Source organism: Cnephaeus nilssonii, assembly GCF_951640355.1.
Source record: "Cnephaeus nilssonii genome assembly, chromosome: 10".
NCBI classification, from domain to species: domain Eukaryota; kingdom Metazoa; phylum Chordata; class Mammalia; order Chiroptera; family Vespertilionidae; genus Cnephaeus; species Cnephaeus nilssonii.
In genome coordinates, this window is record NC_137081.1 from 14,917,568 (window position 1) to 14,934,951 (window position 17,384).

Here is a 17,384-nt window from a genome sequence, read left to right on the forward strand (position 1 = left end):
GTTGTACTAAGTCTATTTCTACAGTTTCCCTCATTAGTTAATGCAGTGCATTAAGGAGATGATTTGAGGTCTGTTTTCTATAGAACACTAGGGGCTTCTTAAAAGTGCCCCTGAGCCCCGCAAAGAGTGAGAGTCAGGGAGAGTGGTCACGCTTCCTACTCTCCAGAGCATCTCCACTTTTACCCTTTCCGTATCAAAGAGAAAACACAATTTTCTTTGGAAATGGCAAAAAATAACATGTATTAAAAGGAAAATTTGGAACCCATTAAGTTAATGTACTTATGTGAACACTAATCACTTTTATATATTAATCTACAAACCACAACATAGAGAGAAATGATCATTTGAAAGTGCATCAGTGTAAACAAATTTATCTAGTTGGCATGCCATTTTCAAACAAAGGGCTGCTATTTAGAAAACGAAACATGCAGATGGGAGCTTTCGATGCTCAGAAATTGGAAATGTTTGGCTCCTGGCACAGTTCTAAAAAGAGCAAGTATAACTGGGGCATCCTCATCAAAGGTCCTGGCAACCGGATTTGAGCAAAGGATACAGAGTGCCAGACTCTGAGGACCTGGGAGAAAGGACGTGCTGCAAATGGGCTTTTACAAATTCATAATTGGATGTAGATGATGACTTCAGTTTGGAGTCTGTTTTCAGGGTTTTTAAAAGGTTCTTTTAATGGCATTAGAGGATGTGCTTAGGACTTTTTTCTTTCACGATAAATTATTTTAGCCATCCATGGTACTTTTCATTTCTGAACATAATGTCAAGCTTATAGTACGCAAGCTTTTTAGCTAAACAGATTTCTAAGTATAGCTTTCTGTGAAATTAAAAACAAACACCATTAGTCCTTTTGTGCAGTAGGGAAATCTTGAGCAAATCCTTTTATTTTTTATGCTGATTTATAAAAACAGCAGAAGAGTCCTTGTACACAGAGTTTAAAGTCTGTTTTGCCACACCTAAGCCCTTTTTGATAATCAAGTTTATGATTGAGTTGGAGGTACTTTTAAAAAAGATACGATGTAAATGGAGGCCTGCAAAAAAATTAAAAGATGAACACATACCTGAGTGACCTGGCAGAGGAAATGAGTAACTGTGCCCGGAAACCACTTTGAGCTAAGGCTTTCTAACATGCTTTCTCTAAGCATTTGGCATACCTAATTCCCTCATGAATAAGTAGTGGTGACTGTTTTATTACTTCAGTCTTTTTTTATTAACACTGAAGCTATTTATGCCTAAGATTAAACAATACATTTTTCTACTAACTATGTTTCTTATTGAAGTGTTCTTAAAGCATGCTGAGGATAAAATATGTGATGTCTTACACGAAATGATATATCATTTAGTAAATGAGTTGCACTCAGATAGAGGCAGCTATAATTTCCTGACACCGATCACAGGAAAATGTTGAAGTTCCCAACAGAAATATGAAACATAAATGCAAAGTGTTATTATTAGCATGATATTAATAAGCGGCAGCATCTTATTACCCACACAGAAACCTCTCTTATAATGGCCATATTAAACCATTTGCAAATATAAATAGAATTGTACTTATTTTTGAAGGTTGTAGCACCCACATTAATAGCAATAAGTCAGATAAAAAGCAACTTGAAATTCGCTTTCTGGCTCCATTTGTGAAAAACTGTATGAAACGCATACTATACAATAAGCAATAAGTACATAAAATGCCTTTGTGCCTGTGAGCTAAAAATATCATAAAAATAAAATTCACATGTCCCAAATCTCCCACAATGGAATACTATGCTGCGGTAAAAAAGAAGGAATTCTTACCATTTGCAACAGCATGGATGGAACTGGGGAGCATTATGTTAAGCAGAATAAGCCAGTCAGAGAAAGATAAATATCACATGATCTCACTCATTTATGGAATATAATGAACAACATAAACTGATGAACAAAAAGAGATCCAGAGACAGAGAAGCATCGATCAGACCGTCAAACCTCAGAGGGAAGGTAGGAGAGGTTAGGGGTAAGGGAGAAATCAACCAAAGGACTTGTATGCATGCATATAAGTCTAACCAATGGACACAGACACCAGGGGGTGAGGGCATAAGTGGGGGGTAGGGGAGGTGGGGGGATAAGGACACATATGGTGGGGGGATAAGGACACATATGTAATACCTTAATAAAGAAAAAAATTAAAAATAAAATAAAATTCAGTTGTAAAGCACTGAAAAGAGATGTCATATAAAAGTACTACATTACAAATATCTCATATTTTTTCAAAGTATGAATTACATCTGAGATGAAAGTATAATGGAGATGAATTATGGTAGGAAAAGAGGTGGGGTGAATAATAAAAAATTAAATTGATTTAAAGTTATTCATTCTATTTTACAGCTACTAAATTATTTCTCAAGCTATCAAACTCTAACAAATTTAAGCTACTGGATTTCATGTAGTTCCAAAGAAATAGAGGAAAGGGCAAACAAATTCCAGGGAGAAAAATTGACAATTGTAGGTTATTGGACATTTTCTAAACATTAACAAACTCCACTGAATCACTAATCGTTCAAGTAAGAATTAAAAACAAAAATCACTGGTGTCTAGCAAGAATTATCCAAGACCTAAGAGATATCAAAAGAGAAGCAAAACAAGAATTTGACTAGGAATTTGTTCCTATTCATACTGTCAATTAAACAAGGAGGCTGTTAGACGGAGGTGGCTGTAATGCCGTGCAGGTCTTTGGTCTATGTCAGCAATCCAAAATCCAAGCCAGAAATGCCTCAAGATTACAAAATCAAAACTTAAGGACATCGGTCACAGTCAACCAGGCTTTAAGCCACACCCAGTCAATAATTTCCTTACATTGCTTCTGCCTTTTCTCTGTGAAAGTCTCTCCCAAAGTGCCTGTTGGGGCAGCACCTCTAACCTCTTTTGCTTTGGTGCTACCCCCTTGCAACAGGATTTTTGCTCAGATGAACTCTGAAAATTTTTAAAGATGTTTTCTTCTTTGAACTGCTGGCACTGTATCCTTAGAAGCAGCATCCTTATGTCAGAGACATGGGAAAGAAATTATAAACATCTCGTGAATTAGAAATAAAGTATGTATTGGGTGAACAGTCTTTCCTATATGTGATGATTTTGTATTTTAATATTAAATAGACACATCATAAGCAAGCCTCTTTAAATATCATACCTGCGAAATATTTTTCAAGATAAAAATAAAAATGCAGACTGCTGGCTAAAGTTTACTTAGATATTGAAAAACAGGCACACAAATAAAAAAAAAACACACAAAACAACAACACAAGAAATTTGTCATTAAGAAATATGGAATAAATAAACACTCGTTATAATTATTCCAAGAACACTGTGACAGAGAACATTTTACAATGGATTTTGACACATGTTTGTTGGGAGTTATGGCAGTAGTAATAGCAGCATGACCCTGGGTAGCTGAAATAAACTTTCTAACATTTTTTCTCTAAAAAATGAGGGAACTAAACGAAATGATTTGAAAATCCTTTCCAAATCTTACCAATCACTATTTTACTTTACAAGAAGAAGGAAAAGGAAATTTCAGAAATAAACATTCCACATGGCTTTATGAGCCTTCTTTTGTGTTGGAATATGATTTTAAAAGTCAAATGTATTAGACTTGTTTGTATTTTTTTAAGTTATGCCTAATTTTAAAACTGCTAGAGAGCACTGTCAGGTCTTTGTTCTGCCCCACAGGTAGTTCCCATCATAGACCCTTTTATTCTTCATAGCCATCAGAGGAATCTCCCTCCTTCAAATCTCTTGACAGATGCCTGATTATATCAGACTCAAAGGCAGCTGATTTGGAACCTTAATCACATCTGCAAAATCACTTCGACTTTGTATCAAACCTACCCTAATCCAGTGAGTAACTGTCTCCTCAGTCTATCCCCAAGAGCAAAGGATTATCCTGAGCATGTACCTCAGGGGCTATCTTAGAATACTTCCCCCTACACCTATCAGATACGTTCATTTGTTTATCATCCTAATCACTATGATGCGCATCTTAATCAGTGCCATGGAACTAAGTACTGATTACTTTAATTTTCAGTCTCTCAAAGTGTCATATTGGAGCAGTTGCAGGTAATTCTGGGAAGCACAGGAAATATTCTTGTCAATGATATTTTTACATTGACACTTTGAGGTCACTAAAATTGCCCATTTGCTAAGCTCATTAAAGAAAAACTGTTATCAGTGAAGGGATGATATGACTAAGCCAGTTATTTCAACAAGAGATAATGCAACAGGTTCAGTTGGATAGAGTACTTTGAAAAATTAGAACACAAAATAAATACATGTTGATGAAGATAGAAATGTCTCTAAGTGTCTGGAACCCACAAGCTCTGGAATGAAGAGTGAAGTGAATAAAGACAAAGAATACAAGGATTCAAATGATGTTTCATTTGGTTTAGAAAAAGGATTATCAGCATCAAAATTTAGTTATAACTTATTTAAAAATAATTCATTGCCTTAGGACAGTGAGGTGGTTGGAGTGTTTCTTAAGGCAAGAAGGCTGGGACTTCAGAGTGACACAAAAATAAACTCTTGAGCTCCCATAAATAAATATGTGAAATTGATCAATTCTGTCCTTACTAGAAAAAGCTGGACAAACTTAAAACCAATGACTTTTCTTGGACTTATCAGAGAACTGAGATTGAAGAGCAAACCATCAGGTCAAAGTCTGGACAACAGGCGCATCCAGAGAGATCCATAGACTGATACATGCTGATGAGGAGGGAAGCTGTGGGAGCCACAGATTGGTAGGAACACTTAAATGATGATGAGCTCATTGAATTTTCAGACCTATCTTATTTGTAGGAAGTATTATTCTCACCACCTCACAGTGGAAGAAACTGAGTGTCAGAGATGTTAAATAATTGATTCAAGGTCATAATTTTAACACATAAACCCACCCAGATTTGCCTAATTCTAGTGGTGTGCTAGTAACTGATTAACTACAGGCATGGGGCGGGGGAGGGAGGGAGAAGGGAGAAATGTCAATTGATGGGAGACTGATTTGTGGTATTTTCCTATTTTCCTGATGAGAATGTTCCCACTGTGGCTTATTTCAAGCTATGGATGTGGGGTCACTGAATTCAGTGCCCCAGATCCCAGGTAGATGAAGGCTCTTGTATACCCCAGGGACCAGGACAAGGTCAACAGGGCATTGATTTCAGGGCCCTAAAAAGATAGAGTTTATTTTTCAAGAAATGTCATTGCAAATGAAAGCTCCAATGTAAATTAATAAGGTTTATTCGTTTTTACATTTTGGGTAAAATTTACAAAACAAACACCAGTTGTGAAATTAGTTGAGATAGGCTTTAATGAGCAGCGGGAAGTGGGCTAAGCTGCTTAATACTTGCAGGAAGTATTATTCTCACCATCTCCCAGTGGAAGAAACTGAGTGTCAGAGATGTTAAATAATGTATTCAAGGTCATAATTTTAACATATAAACCCACCCAGATTTGCCTCATGGGTCCTGTGACATTGCCCAAGCATGGCATAGAATTCTGACTATAGTAAGACTCAGTATAAGTTGTGAAACCATAAAAATCCTCAAGAAACCATAGGGAACACATCTTAGACATCTCTATTTGCCGATACATCTCCTAGGGCAAGGGAAACAAAGGAGAAAATAATGAATGGGACTACATCAAAACAGACATAAGAAATGTTCTAGCTAAAAATCCTGAAACCACCCATTTTAGTTCTAAGCTCAGTGTATTTTCTAGTAGAAGATGGAAGCTGAATCTAAAGAAAAAAAGCTGGAGAAGGCAGGGACAGAGCACACCTGCTAAACTGCATTTATGACTCAGTCACATTTTGGCTAAAGACCAAAATTTACCACTGGCTTTTTTTTTTTTTTTTTAGCTAGATAATTATCTCTCCAGATTATTACATACTAGAGGCCCAGTGCACGAAATTCGTGCATGGCAGGGGGTTGTCCCTCAGCCCAGCCTGTACCCTCTCCAATCTGGGACCCCTCAAGGGATGTCCGGCTGCCCGTTTAGGCCTGATCCCTGGGATCGGGCCTAAACGGGCAGCCGGACATCCCTCTCACAATCCAGGACTGCTGGCTCCCAACTGCTTGCCTGCCTGCCTTCTGATTGCCCCTAACCACTTCTGCCTGCCAGCCTGATCACTCTGCTGCCAGCCTGTTTGACCCCAACTTCCCTCCTCTGCCGGCCTGGTCACCCCTAACTGCCCTCTCCTGCAGGGTTGATCACCTCCAACTGCCCTCCCTTGCAGGCCTGGTCCTTCTCAACTGCCCTCCCTTGCAGGCCGGGTGCCTCCCAACTGCCCTCTCCTGCTGGCCATCTTGTGGTGGCCATCTTGTGTCCACATGGGGGCAGGATCTTTGACCACATGGGGGCAGCCATATTGTGTATTGCAGTGATGATCAATCTGCACAGTACTCTTTTATTAGGTAGGATAGAGGCCTGGTACAGGGGTGGGGGCCAGCTGGTTTGCCCTGAAGGGTGTCCCTGATCAGGGTGGGGTTCCCTTGGGGCATGGGGCGGCCTGAGCGAGGGGCCTGTGGTGGTTTGCAGGCGGGCCACACCCCGTGGCAACGCAAGCGGAGGCCCTGGTATCTGGAATTTATTTTCCTTCTACAATTGAAACTTTGTAGCCTGGAGCAGAGCCAAGCCTGGGGCTCCCTCCAAGGCCTGCAGCCATTTCTGTTGGGGTTATAATTGAAACTTTGTTGCCTTAAGCGGGTGGGCCCGGCCAGGGTGTGTGGAAAGCTTTGCTTCCCCTGTTGCCGGCGGCAACCCTGGCCTGCTCTCTCAAGCTCCATTCTGCCGCCATTTATTTGAATTTGTTTACCTTCTATAATGGAAACTTTGTAGCTTGAGTGGAGGCTTAGGCCTGCAACGGCTGGCAGAAAGCTTGGCTTCCTCTGTTACCTAGGAAACCTTGCTCTCTGTGGCTGTAGCCATCTTGGTTTGGGTTAATTTGCATACTCGCTCTGATTGGATGGTGGGTGTGGCTTGTGGGTGTGTCGGAGGTATGGTCATTTGCATATTTGTCTATTATTAGATAGGAAGGGTGTAATTTTTCGTTTGAAGGGCAACTCTTTCCAGTTGTGAGGGACCCAATGCTCACTTACTAAATAGAAATGTCATGCCATAAAAAAGTAAATTTTCTGGAGCGGAAAAGAAAATCAATCAACTCTTGAAGAACAGAAAAGGCCCTTTCATAATTTTTTGATGAGTGTAGCACTAATGCAACATAAATGGTAACATATCCGTCAAGTTAGTTTAATGTTTGTATATAGATGATTGATTTCGGAGAGGAAGGGAGAGGGAGAGAGAGATAGAAACATCAACGATCGGCTGCCTCCTGCATGCCCCACACTGGGGATCAAGCCCACAACCTGGCCATGTGCCCTGATTGGGAATCGAACCATGACCTCCTGGTCAACGCTCAACCACTGAGCCATGCCGGCTGGACTCAAATTAGTTTAATTTGAGTTAGTATTAAGGCAGCTGCTAGGAAATATGTCATGGGGCAGAGGAGAAAATGATTAATTGCCAGCTAAGAGGCATCAATCATAAGTTTTTTAAGAATTCAGATAAGGAAAAGAGGTCTTCAGTCTGTAGTGGTCAGGACGGGCGTTATCTCAGTTGAGTGTTAGCCAGCTGGGTGTTAGCCAACACTGGCCAGGTGCTCCAGTGAAAGGAAACATTGGACAGAATTACCATAGATATTGGTTTCATGTAACCTCTGTCCTCTAAATATAATGAAGAGTACAGTTGGGAGTGTTTTCCAATTTCAGCATAAGTGGAAAGAATGTTATTGTAAGATATCTTATGAGAAGTCCAAGAAACATTTTAATGTAATTCAGCTCAGATAAATGCACACTCATTTAACTGGAGATTTAAAAATTTAGGAACCTAATAGTTAATGTTAAAATTAATGTATTTTAATATTAGACACACTAAAGGATTACTAAGTGTACGTAGCTGATTAAAACCAGTGTTTTAGTATTTACTAGTAAGTACTCTGTCAGACCTATGTTAGGAGGACAATCACTTTACAACAGTCATTCATAACCTTATCCCTTGGGAGTCTGTTTGAAAGACAGAAGTCTTTTCTCTCAAAAAATGATTCTAAGTATATACATATACAACTTTTATTCAGTTTTGAGGTTCATTGTTCTCCTGAATTTCAGTCAAGTATTCGGGTTAAAAATTCCTGCTTTACTTAAAGACTTATAAATTTAAGTATTAGGTTTGGGGCCAATTATGAATCATTACAAATTACATCTTGACTCTGGATTTCACTAATTCTATGTCTTGCCTCATAAGAATGGGGATCTTATGTGGTGCTGGACACTATGATTGGCCTTTTATTGTATAGAGCTTTAATGTATAGGACTAATTTTTAGTGATTATTTTAGTAACTGTCAAAAAATGTACCCTGAGACAGGCAAGAAGTTGCATTTTTTATGTTCACTGCTGATATGAGTACAATACTTTTACACAGATATGACTTGAAGGATCTTGCCTTTGGTGCTGGTTGGTCCCAAATGGATTCTATGAATTGTTAAGGATAACTCTAATTGGCATGTATTCTGGAGTGGGCTGATTCTCTGGTATATTTGTTTTCCTCTTTCTAGTCCCCTTTCTGCCTGGGGCCATTGGATTTTTATATCAGAACAATGTACGGTGCTCCCACTGTACTAGATTGTGACAGAGCTTAACACTGAGTTTCCAGGGTCAATCTGCCCAAGGTCATATGGCCAGCAAGTACCAAGAACCAATGAAGTTGTAATGTAAACCAGTTTCTTTAGTCTAAAATTCTGTTTTATTGTTGTTGCTGTTATATTATTTTGTTTTTGTTGGCTCTATTACATTTTGATTGTGTTGTCTTACCTTTTGTCTTCTAAACATTTTCCCATGCTTCAGAGCTATTTCATTTTTAAATTTTCCAAGCTCTCATGCTTTCATACCTACATGTAACATAGAAGAACCCAGCACAGATGACAGGAATAAATCTGGGTCAATAGCCAGAAGATGTACACCTTGATCCAGTTCTGACACATAATGATATCTCCTTAGACAGTTGTATTAACCAAGACCCTGTGAAACACACAAGACTGTTGAAAGTCCAAAAGAGATCAAGAATATGCAAGCCCTTGTAAATCAACAAAGTGAAAGTCAAATTCAAGGGCTTATCATTGTTAATAATAATAACAAGGGTAATTGAAGAATGTGTTTGATGAAATATTTGGAGCTTAAATTCTGGAGTAATATGATAGTGTCTTTATCTTCCCTGTGGTAACAAACTTTGATATGTCTTAAATATTTAATCTAGAGTCGATATTAAATTTTAACATTCACTTGGCTAACACTGAAGATGAATATTCATATCCTTCTGGAGAAGAAATTTGCATTCAAGTGAGGAAGGCAGGTTAACAGGTATTATAATAGAGAAGAAATGTCCCCCAAATAGTGATTATTCCACTAGCTACAGCAGCCCTGTCTCTCCTTTTCTATAAAGTTGATTTCTTGCCTTTGCAATCATCCCCCATACCGTGTACTCTAATTTTGAAGGAAGGGGGCTGAGCATGGGTAGAAGCAATCTGTTGATTTTGCCTGCCCAGAATTCTTTCTCCATTCTTCTAGTATCATATTCCCTTTAGCCCGAGGGGGTTCCATTCCATATAATGATCTTACCCTACAGTGTTCACATAATGAAAGACATGCTAATCAGAATCTTACTTGGGATTTTATGGCAAGGCAAGTGGAGAAGAAGCCCAATTTCACAGAAGCAGTAACTGAGTTTTGGAAGAGCCTGGACCTGCTGGGACCTCCTCTGTCATCCTGAGTAGAGAGCCTGCCTGAGAAGGATGCCACCACATACTAAGCAGAGCTGATAAAAAGAGAGAGCCCGGTTCACGCTGATCTTGTTGAAACCTCGGTTCTCAGTCGTATGAAGCTAGCTCTAGCCTCTGGATTTTCCCTTTGCAAAAACCAACCAATTATTTTCTTATTTTAAACTAAATTGAGATTCTGTTGTTTTCAACTGAGTTTTACCACTCTGGTATTATAAGAAGTTCCTGTGAAGGTCCAGTTTCTGCTCTTTCCAGAAAGACTCTGGTATGAAGAGAAAGATAAAATGGCCTTTTGGCCCTGAACTGTAATTAGATCAGAAGGAAATGGTCTGGTGGAATAGTCAATCTTGATACTTATTATAACGTTTTAAAATCTGTACATAATGATTTTCCTTCTCTTTCATATTAGCTGTCCAATACGCCTTACCCTGTAATTAACTGAGTGTATTACTGATTTCTTTAGGCAAAGTACAGAGAATTCTGCAAGTGTAGGCAACGCTTAACAAGACCGAAGCTGCCTCCAGTTCACCTGGCACTTATTACATTTTATGTGCTATTTTGTGACCTAGAGTTTCCCTTGGAGTGTGGCCTTTCACTGTTGGGTGCATACAGACAGAGTTACAAAGTTTGAGATGAGTTTAGAAAAGAATTTGGTTTGCACAGTATGTCAATGACACAGTTTCTAGAGTCAGATGGCGGTTTTTATTATTTTAAACAAAAAAAAAAAAAAAACCACAAAAAAAAAAAAAAAACCAGAGAGGAAACTATGTTCATGTAAGCATATTGTTTACTCTTCTGATTTGAATAAGTGAATGAACATTACCCACCATACACCCCCCAAAAAGACAAAAAAAACACACCACACCACCAAATATTCTCACTACCCATGACAATGTACTCTACAATTATGAAAGCATTTCTTTAGCATTCTAAGTTTTTGTTCTTTAAATCTATCCTATAAAAATGTCAGTATTTCTGTGTGGGTGGTTGTGGAGAAAAATGTGCTAAATTAATACTTTGTCAGAGATATGGTTAGGTGAGCATAGGTGGCATAAGGATAGTATTAAAGAGGGGGTTGTTGAAATAGAAGGGTTGCCTCTATCTGTTAAATCCCAAACCTAATTTGAAGTTTTGCCTCAGCATTCCTCTCTGGCTGAGAGATTGAATGGGTCTCTAATAACAAAGGCTTCTGGCTCCATCTGGGGAGAGAGGCAGCTCAAGTCTCTGTAAATAATAGGAATGATTGTATTTCACTTTGATTAACTCAAAAGCTCCCTCCAGACTTCGCTTTGTTCACTCAGAAAGATTTCATCGCTTCCCATTACAAAACCTTTTTGTTGGTGATAACATGAGTACCTTCAAGAAATAAAGCACCATGACTATCTTTAGACTTCATTTCCAGGGACGCTGCATGCTCTTTATGGAAATAAAAGGGAAAAAAACCAAGTGATTTTATCCTTAATAGAGAAAAGTCTTCCATATTTTTTTCTCCTAGAGATTTATGTCATGCCGCTTTCTAAAAAGATCAGAAATGGCTTGGAAATTAAAATGTCACGTGAAAGAAGACATTCAAAGCTAAAATAGATGACAGCCCATTTGAAGTAAACAAAATGCACCTCAAAACATTTAGGCAGTGAGTTCGGGTCTGAGATTTTTGATGTCTAACATAAATAAAGATAAGTTGTGGACTACATATTTCCATTGGTTGACAGAAAAATTCACATTCATTTCAGTGGTAGGCTTATTCTTAGAATGACACTTTGGAAAAACTTTACCGTTAGGGTCCTTGTTTACAAAATTAAGGATACTCCGTTGTATGAATAGCTAGAGAGCAAGGGATATGGGGAGCGGGAGATATTTTCTTCAGTCAAAGAAAGAAAACTTGGTGCAGTGACTTAAATAAACAAGGCGAATCTTGATGGAAAACCCAGAGGAACGCTGTCAATGGGATGTCTGCGACATGTGGACAAGAGTTTACAAATGACCCATGAGCACAAAAAATAGAATGTAGTCCATGATTTTCTTCTCACCAGCAATATATGACTTTCACACAAACACAAGCACATTTAGGCTGTCTGAACTCACTATTGAATTCGTCACAGGGTTGTTTTAAACCCATTTTATTACCTCCTAATGTTTAACCTCCCATTTTTCTTTTTGGCTTCTTGAAAATGACCTCATCTTCCAATTAACTAAGAAGATTTAAAATTAATATATTTTAGCATCCTAACCTTTTATTATCTCTTCATACTAGTTTTCTGTAGCTACATAACAAATTACCACCAATTTAGCAATTTAAAACATGGTAACTTATTATCTCACAGCTTCTGTGGATCAGAGTTCCACACAGGACTTAGCTAGGTCCTTTGCTCATGGTCTCACAAAGCTGCCGTCAATGTGTTGGCTAGGGCTGAATTCTCATCTGAGGTTTGAGGGTGCTTTTCCAAACTCACTGATTGTTCCTTGTCAGAATGTAAGTTTCTTTTACAACCATAAAACTGAGGCCCCCAGTTTATAGAGGCTACTCACCATTCTTTGCTTCTGGTCCTTTTCATAACATGTCATGTTGCTTCAAGATCAACATAAGAGTGCCTGCTGCTTCCTGCTTCTTACTTATAGACTCTCTGAAAGGACTCACCTAGTTAGGTCAAACCCAGCCAAGATAAATTTTCTCTTGATTAGCACAAAGTCATATGACTAGATGCTTTAATTACATCTGTGAGATTCTTTTATCTTTGCTATAACCTAACCAGTGGTCGGCAAACTCATTAGTCAACAGAGCCAAATATCAACAGTACAACGATTGAAATTTCTTTTGAGAGCCAAATTTTTTAAACTTAAACTTCTTCTAATGTCACTTATTCAAAATAGACTCGCCCAGGCTGTGGTATTTTGTGGAAGAGCCACACTCAAGGGGCCAAAGAGCCACATGTGGCTCGCAAGCCGCAGTTTGCCGACCACAGACCTAACCCAATCATGGGAGTAATGTCCCCTCACATTCACAGGTCATGTCCACACTCAGGGGGAGGGGATTATGCAAGGGCATGGGTCATTGGGAGTCATCCTCCCATTAGAATGCTTCCTGCCACACCCTTCCTTTCTCCTTGTCAGAATTTGTTCATCTATTTCCAGACTTTCCCTTCTGTCTCCTAGGGCTCGTTGCCCTCTTACTTTACAATACTCTCCCTCATTTAGCTGCTCTTTTAAAAAATATACACTGAGTGGCCAGATTATTATGATCTCTGAACGCATAATAATCTGGACACTCAGTGTATATCCTATATAATAAAAGGCTAATATGTAAATTGTCCCCTCGACCAGGAGTTTGACCAGCAGGCAGGCCGGCCAACTGCCCATGTCCCCTCCCCCTGGCCAGGCTGGCCGGACCCCACCCATGCACGAATTCATGCACCAGGCCTCTAATATGTATATATCACACACACAAACACACACACACACACACACACACACACACACACACACACACACACTGAGTGGCCAGATTATTATGCATTCAGAGATCATAATAATCTGGCCAATCAGTGGATATTTCTTTTATTGATTTCAGAGTGGAAGGGAAAGTTACTAAATGTGAAATAAGATTCCAAGGGCTAAAATGCCAAGGAACCATCCTAGAGACTTACAGTTTCCTGGATATATAAAGAAAAATATTATCTTTCCTGAATGTACTATTTCAGCAAATGAAAACCAAAGTTAATTATGTTTATATCAAGATTTTACTGTAAGAACTCATATGTTTTAGGAGGGCAAGGCACTTACCAATCTGTAAAGAACATGATAACACAGAATAGAGAGAAAAAAAATTGATTTCTTATTTATTTCCTCTTGTTTCCTTTTGATAAATATTCAGTATAACTAGATTATTGATTCAGTTAGAAGCAATCGATTTTTAAAGATTTTGTGATTCTGTGGACCTGATAATTTAAAAGTTAGCTTCCACAAAGCTCAGGGCCAAATTTGCAGCCTATGTTACCTTGTGCATTAGGGGGAATAGGGATAAAGGTGGGCAAGTGGGACTGTTTTCACTGCTCTGTTTCAAAAATATGCATCTCAACCCATTCCCAGGCAGATTTCAACATATGTTCTCTTCTTATGTACATTTTTTGTTGTTATCAAATGTGACTATTTATGTAGTTTAAATAATTATCAGAGGTATTTAATTAAGAAGTAGCAAGTATAGGCATTAGAGATAAAGTTAGTCTTTATGATGTACTTATATTAATTTTCTCAGAGTTGGTTTTCTTATTGCATGGCAACTAATAACCAGAAATAAATGGCAGCACCTCCTAAATTTCCTTGCTTTTAGTTAAGAACCATCTGTTTCTTTATGATCCCATTAAAAAGTTCAAGTGCTTGGGGCGTTGGGTTTCTGTTGTACATTGTGCCCATCCCAAATCACCATAATGCAAGGTTGTGATCAGGTTAGATGAGATGATTTTCTTTTCCTTCTTTTGAATAGCACAGGTATTATATTCCTGGGACAGATGTAATTCATTTCCTTCTGTGTCCATTCTTTCTTTTGGTAATGGAACCTCCCTTTCAGGTTTTAGTTAGATATATGGTTCTCTAGCCCAGAAACTAGATTTTCAGACTCCTTGGAGCTTAATTGAGCCAGACGACTAAACTTCAGGCTATGAGATATAGCAGAAGTAATGGTGGTTATCTTTCAGGTCAGATCCCTTAAAAAGAACATTTTCTGTGTTCCATTCCTCTCTTCCCTCCTTTTTTTTGGGGGGGGGTGGCGGCTAGCAAGTGACCTTTGACCAGGCAGGCAAGGGCATCACTGCAGGAGACTGAAGAGCCGTAGAACAGGATGAGCCTGCGTGGTTGGAGCAGAACCACTTGGGGTCAAAATTCCGGACTATTTTGTGTGAGAGAAATAAGCTTACATCTTGTTTGCATCACTGCATTTTTGGGATTCTGTTACAATAGCTTAATATACACTGTAATGCAGCACTTACAGCTCTTGGTTCATTTTTACAGGAACAACATATAGAGATTATCTATGTGTGTGTTTTTTTATTACCCTACAAAGCCAACATGCCAGGGCAGGGGACCATACCGCATATTTGACCAGCTTGAATATATCCTTTTAGTGTGGGTAGAGCCTTAGGGCCTTCTGGAGCCAGAGCTAGTCAGTAGCTCAGTGTGCAGAACCCAAGGTATTGACCCATTTGTAAGAATGTTTCTGTAGAGACATTTCAACAGGAGGAAGAACTCTGCCATGGTTGATGAATAGTTGCTGGTTCTCTAGTCCAAAAAACACCAAGCCAGTGGGAGCGGTGGTACAAATAAAAAACATTAGGGTACTCTTCCTGGTGGAACAGAAGATCAACAGAGAAAGAGATCCACATGGCTAGGTCTGGCAGCATAAAATCCCCAAAAGCTGCAGAGTTGGCTCAGAACAAGTCAAGTGAGGTGGTGTTTACATGTATAGTTTGAGGTGGCTCAGCTAAGAAGAATGGAGGTGAGCTGCACTCGACATAAGAAACCGCAGGGAAGATATAATGACTTAATGTGTTTGTGCTGAGAGTAGCCTAGAGGTTGCTCAAACAGTCAGAAACCATGGCTTACTCTTCTCCTCCCAGGCGATAGAAGGAGATAGTAAGTGCGTCAAGGGTCACAGTAAGTGAGCTCAGATGGTAGAGCACATGTTTAAGTTGATGTTGGAATTTGAAAGTGCATTTTCTATTTTGGAAACGGAGTGAAGATTTTCATTGCTGTATCAGCCATACGTTTTCAAATCTGTTGTCAGATCCTTACCCTAGTATCAGATCCTCTAGGAAACCTGTGCCTACCTTCTGGAAGAGAGGAGAGGGTGGCATTAAACGGAGGTGATAGTGAGTTGGATGGGTCAGTCACATGAAAAACACCCAGAAACTGAGAGCCACAGCCAACTCAGTTATAATGCAACGAGTGTAATAAAGATGGTGGGGCGAGGGTATTTCTCATGCACTTTTTTTGCAGTTACCGGTGGAGAAGAGCATTAGCAATAGCCACGAGAGGAAGGTTTTTGGGTCAATGTCAGCCATGTCTGCAACCAAACGAGGAAGAGTAATGGAGACTATTACGGCCATTCAGTAATCACTGGGAGTGGCAAAAAGGAGACATAATCCAGCAGCCCAAAGAGCCACGTCAGAGATTCTGCGTGATCAAAGGGAAGGGGCAGGTGCGTGTGCTTCTGGGGCGCTGCCAGTGAGGTCTGAAGGAAAGACTGCCTTGGTTCCGATATCTTACCCACAGTCCTCATTTGTACTCCCTGCTTGGAGTGGGAAAACTCGGAGTGAGTTTTGATACTCCGAATAGGTTTTCGTTTTAATGCTTGAGGACATAACATAGAGAACTTTCCCGACTTAGGATTTGAGACTGATTTTTCACAGGTAACTAATGAATGTCCCCTCAGAGGCCCAGAACCCCAGTACACGACAAAAGAGCAATATTCCACTTTAAAAAGCCATGAGTTTGAGAATTGGTAAAAAGACATTTGACATGATATTATGCAATAATGATTAATGAGAATGCCTCTACCTTTCTTCTAAAAGGGAAGGAGGGAAAATATATTGCGACCCACATGACTGTTTGTGAAGTAATGTATTGCAGTAGGGGAAAAAGATACTAGTTCCAGTGTCTCTCCATGGAAACTAAGAATGGACTTGCAGGGAAGAGCTCCTTGTGCACAGACTTCCCCTCGAAGGTGTTGTCCTTGCTGCTCTGTCATAAAATTTGGTGTAGAATGACATTATACATTATGTACACAATAATATCATTTTGCTGTGAGTTACTCTTTTTGCATATATGAAAGGTAGGCTACAGATTATTTTCTTTAGGGGAAAACAAAAATGCTGATGTACCATCATTCACTTGATTGAACTCTAATTCCTTAACCCAAGTGAAAAGGGGGAAATGATAAATGAAGGCAAAATTAGATATAGATATGGGAAAATTTAATGGTTGCCTTTCTAGTATTACTTGGAAGGTATTCACACCCAGGGACTCTTCCCACACAACTTCCTTCCTTCGGCTTAAACCCTGAAGTCTTGAGTTAAAATATGTTCTCCTCTGAGGGGCAGTATAGAGAGATGTCATGATCCCAGCTTTTTTAAAATACTGGATCAGAAACCAGAATTCATAATTCCCAACTTTAAATACTATTTTCTTGTTTCCCTCTCAATGTAAGCATGATGCCTGACTCAGAGACTTTTGAATTAGACTGTAATGGTTTCATTCTCTATGTTTGAAAATACATTTCCCCCCCATTCAATTCTTAACCTTTCATTTCACCAAATTCTTTTGATTTCCTTAATAGACAGCATAAGAAAGCAACTAACTTATTTATTTGATTCTTATTATTTTGCAGTGCTTTGTTAAACTTGATCTCTTATTCAAGAAGAATAGCCTGATTTTCTATGGATTCTTAATGTGTATATATGTGTTTATGTCTTGATGTAAACCAATACTATTCTTTCTTATTTTAGTGGCATTACTAAACAAGTTATGATTTTAATACAATGC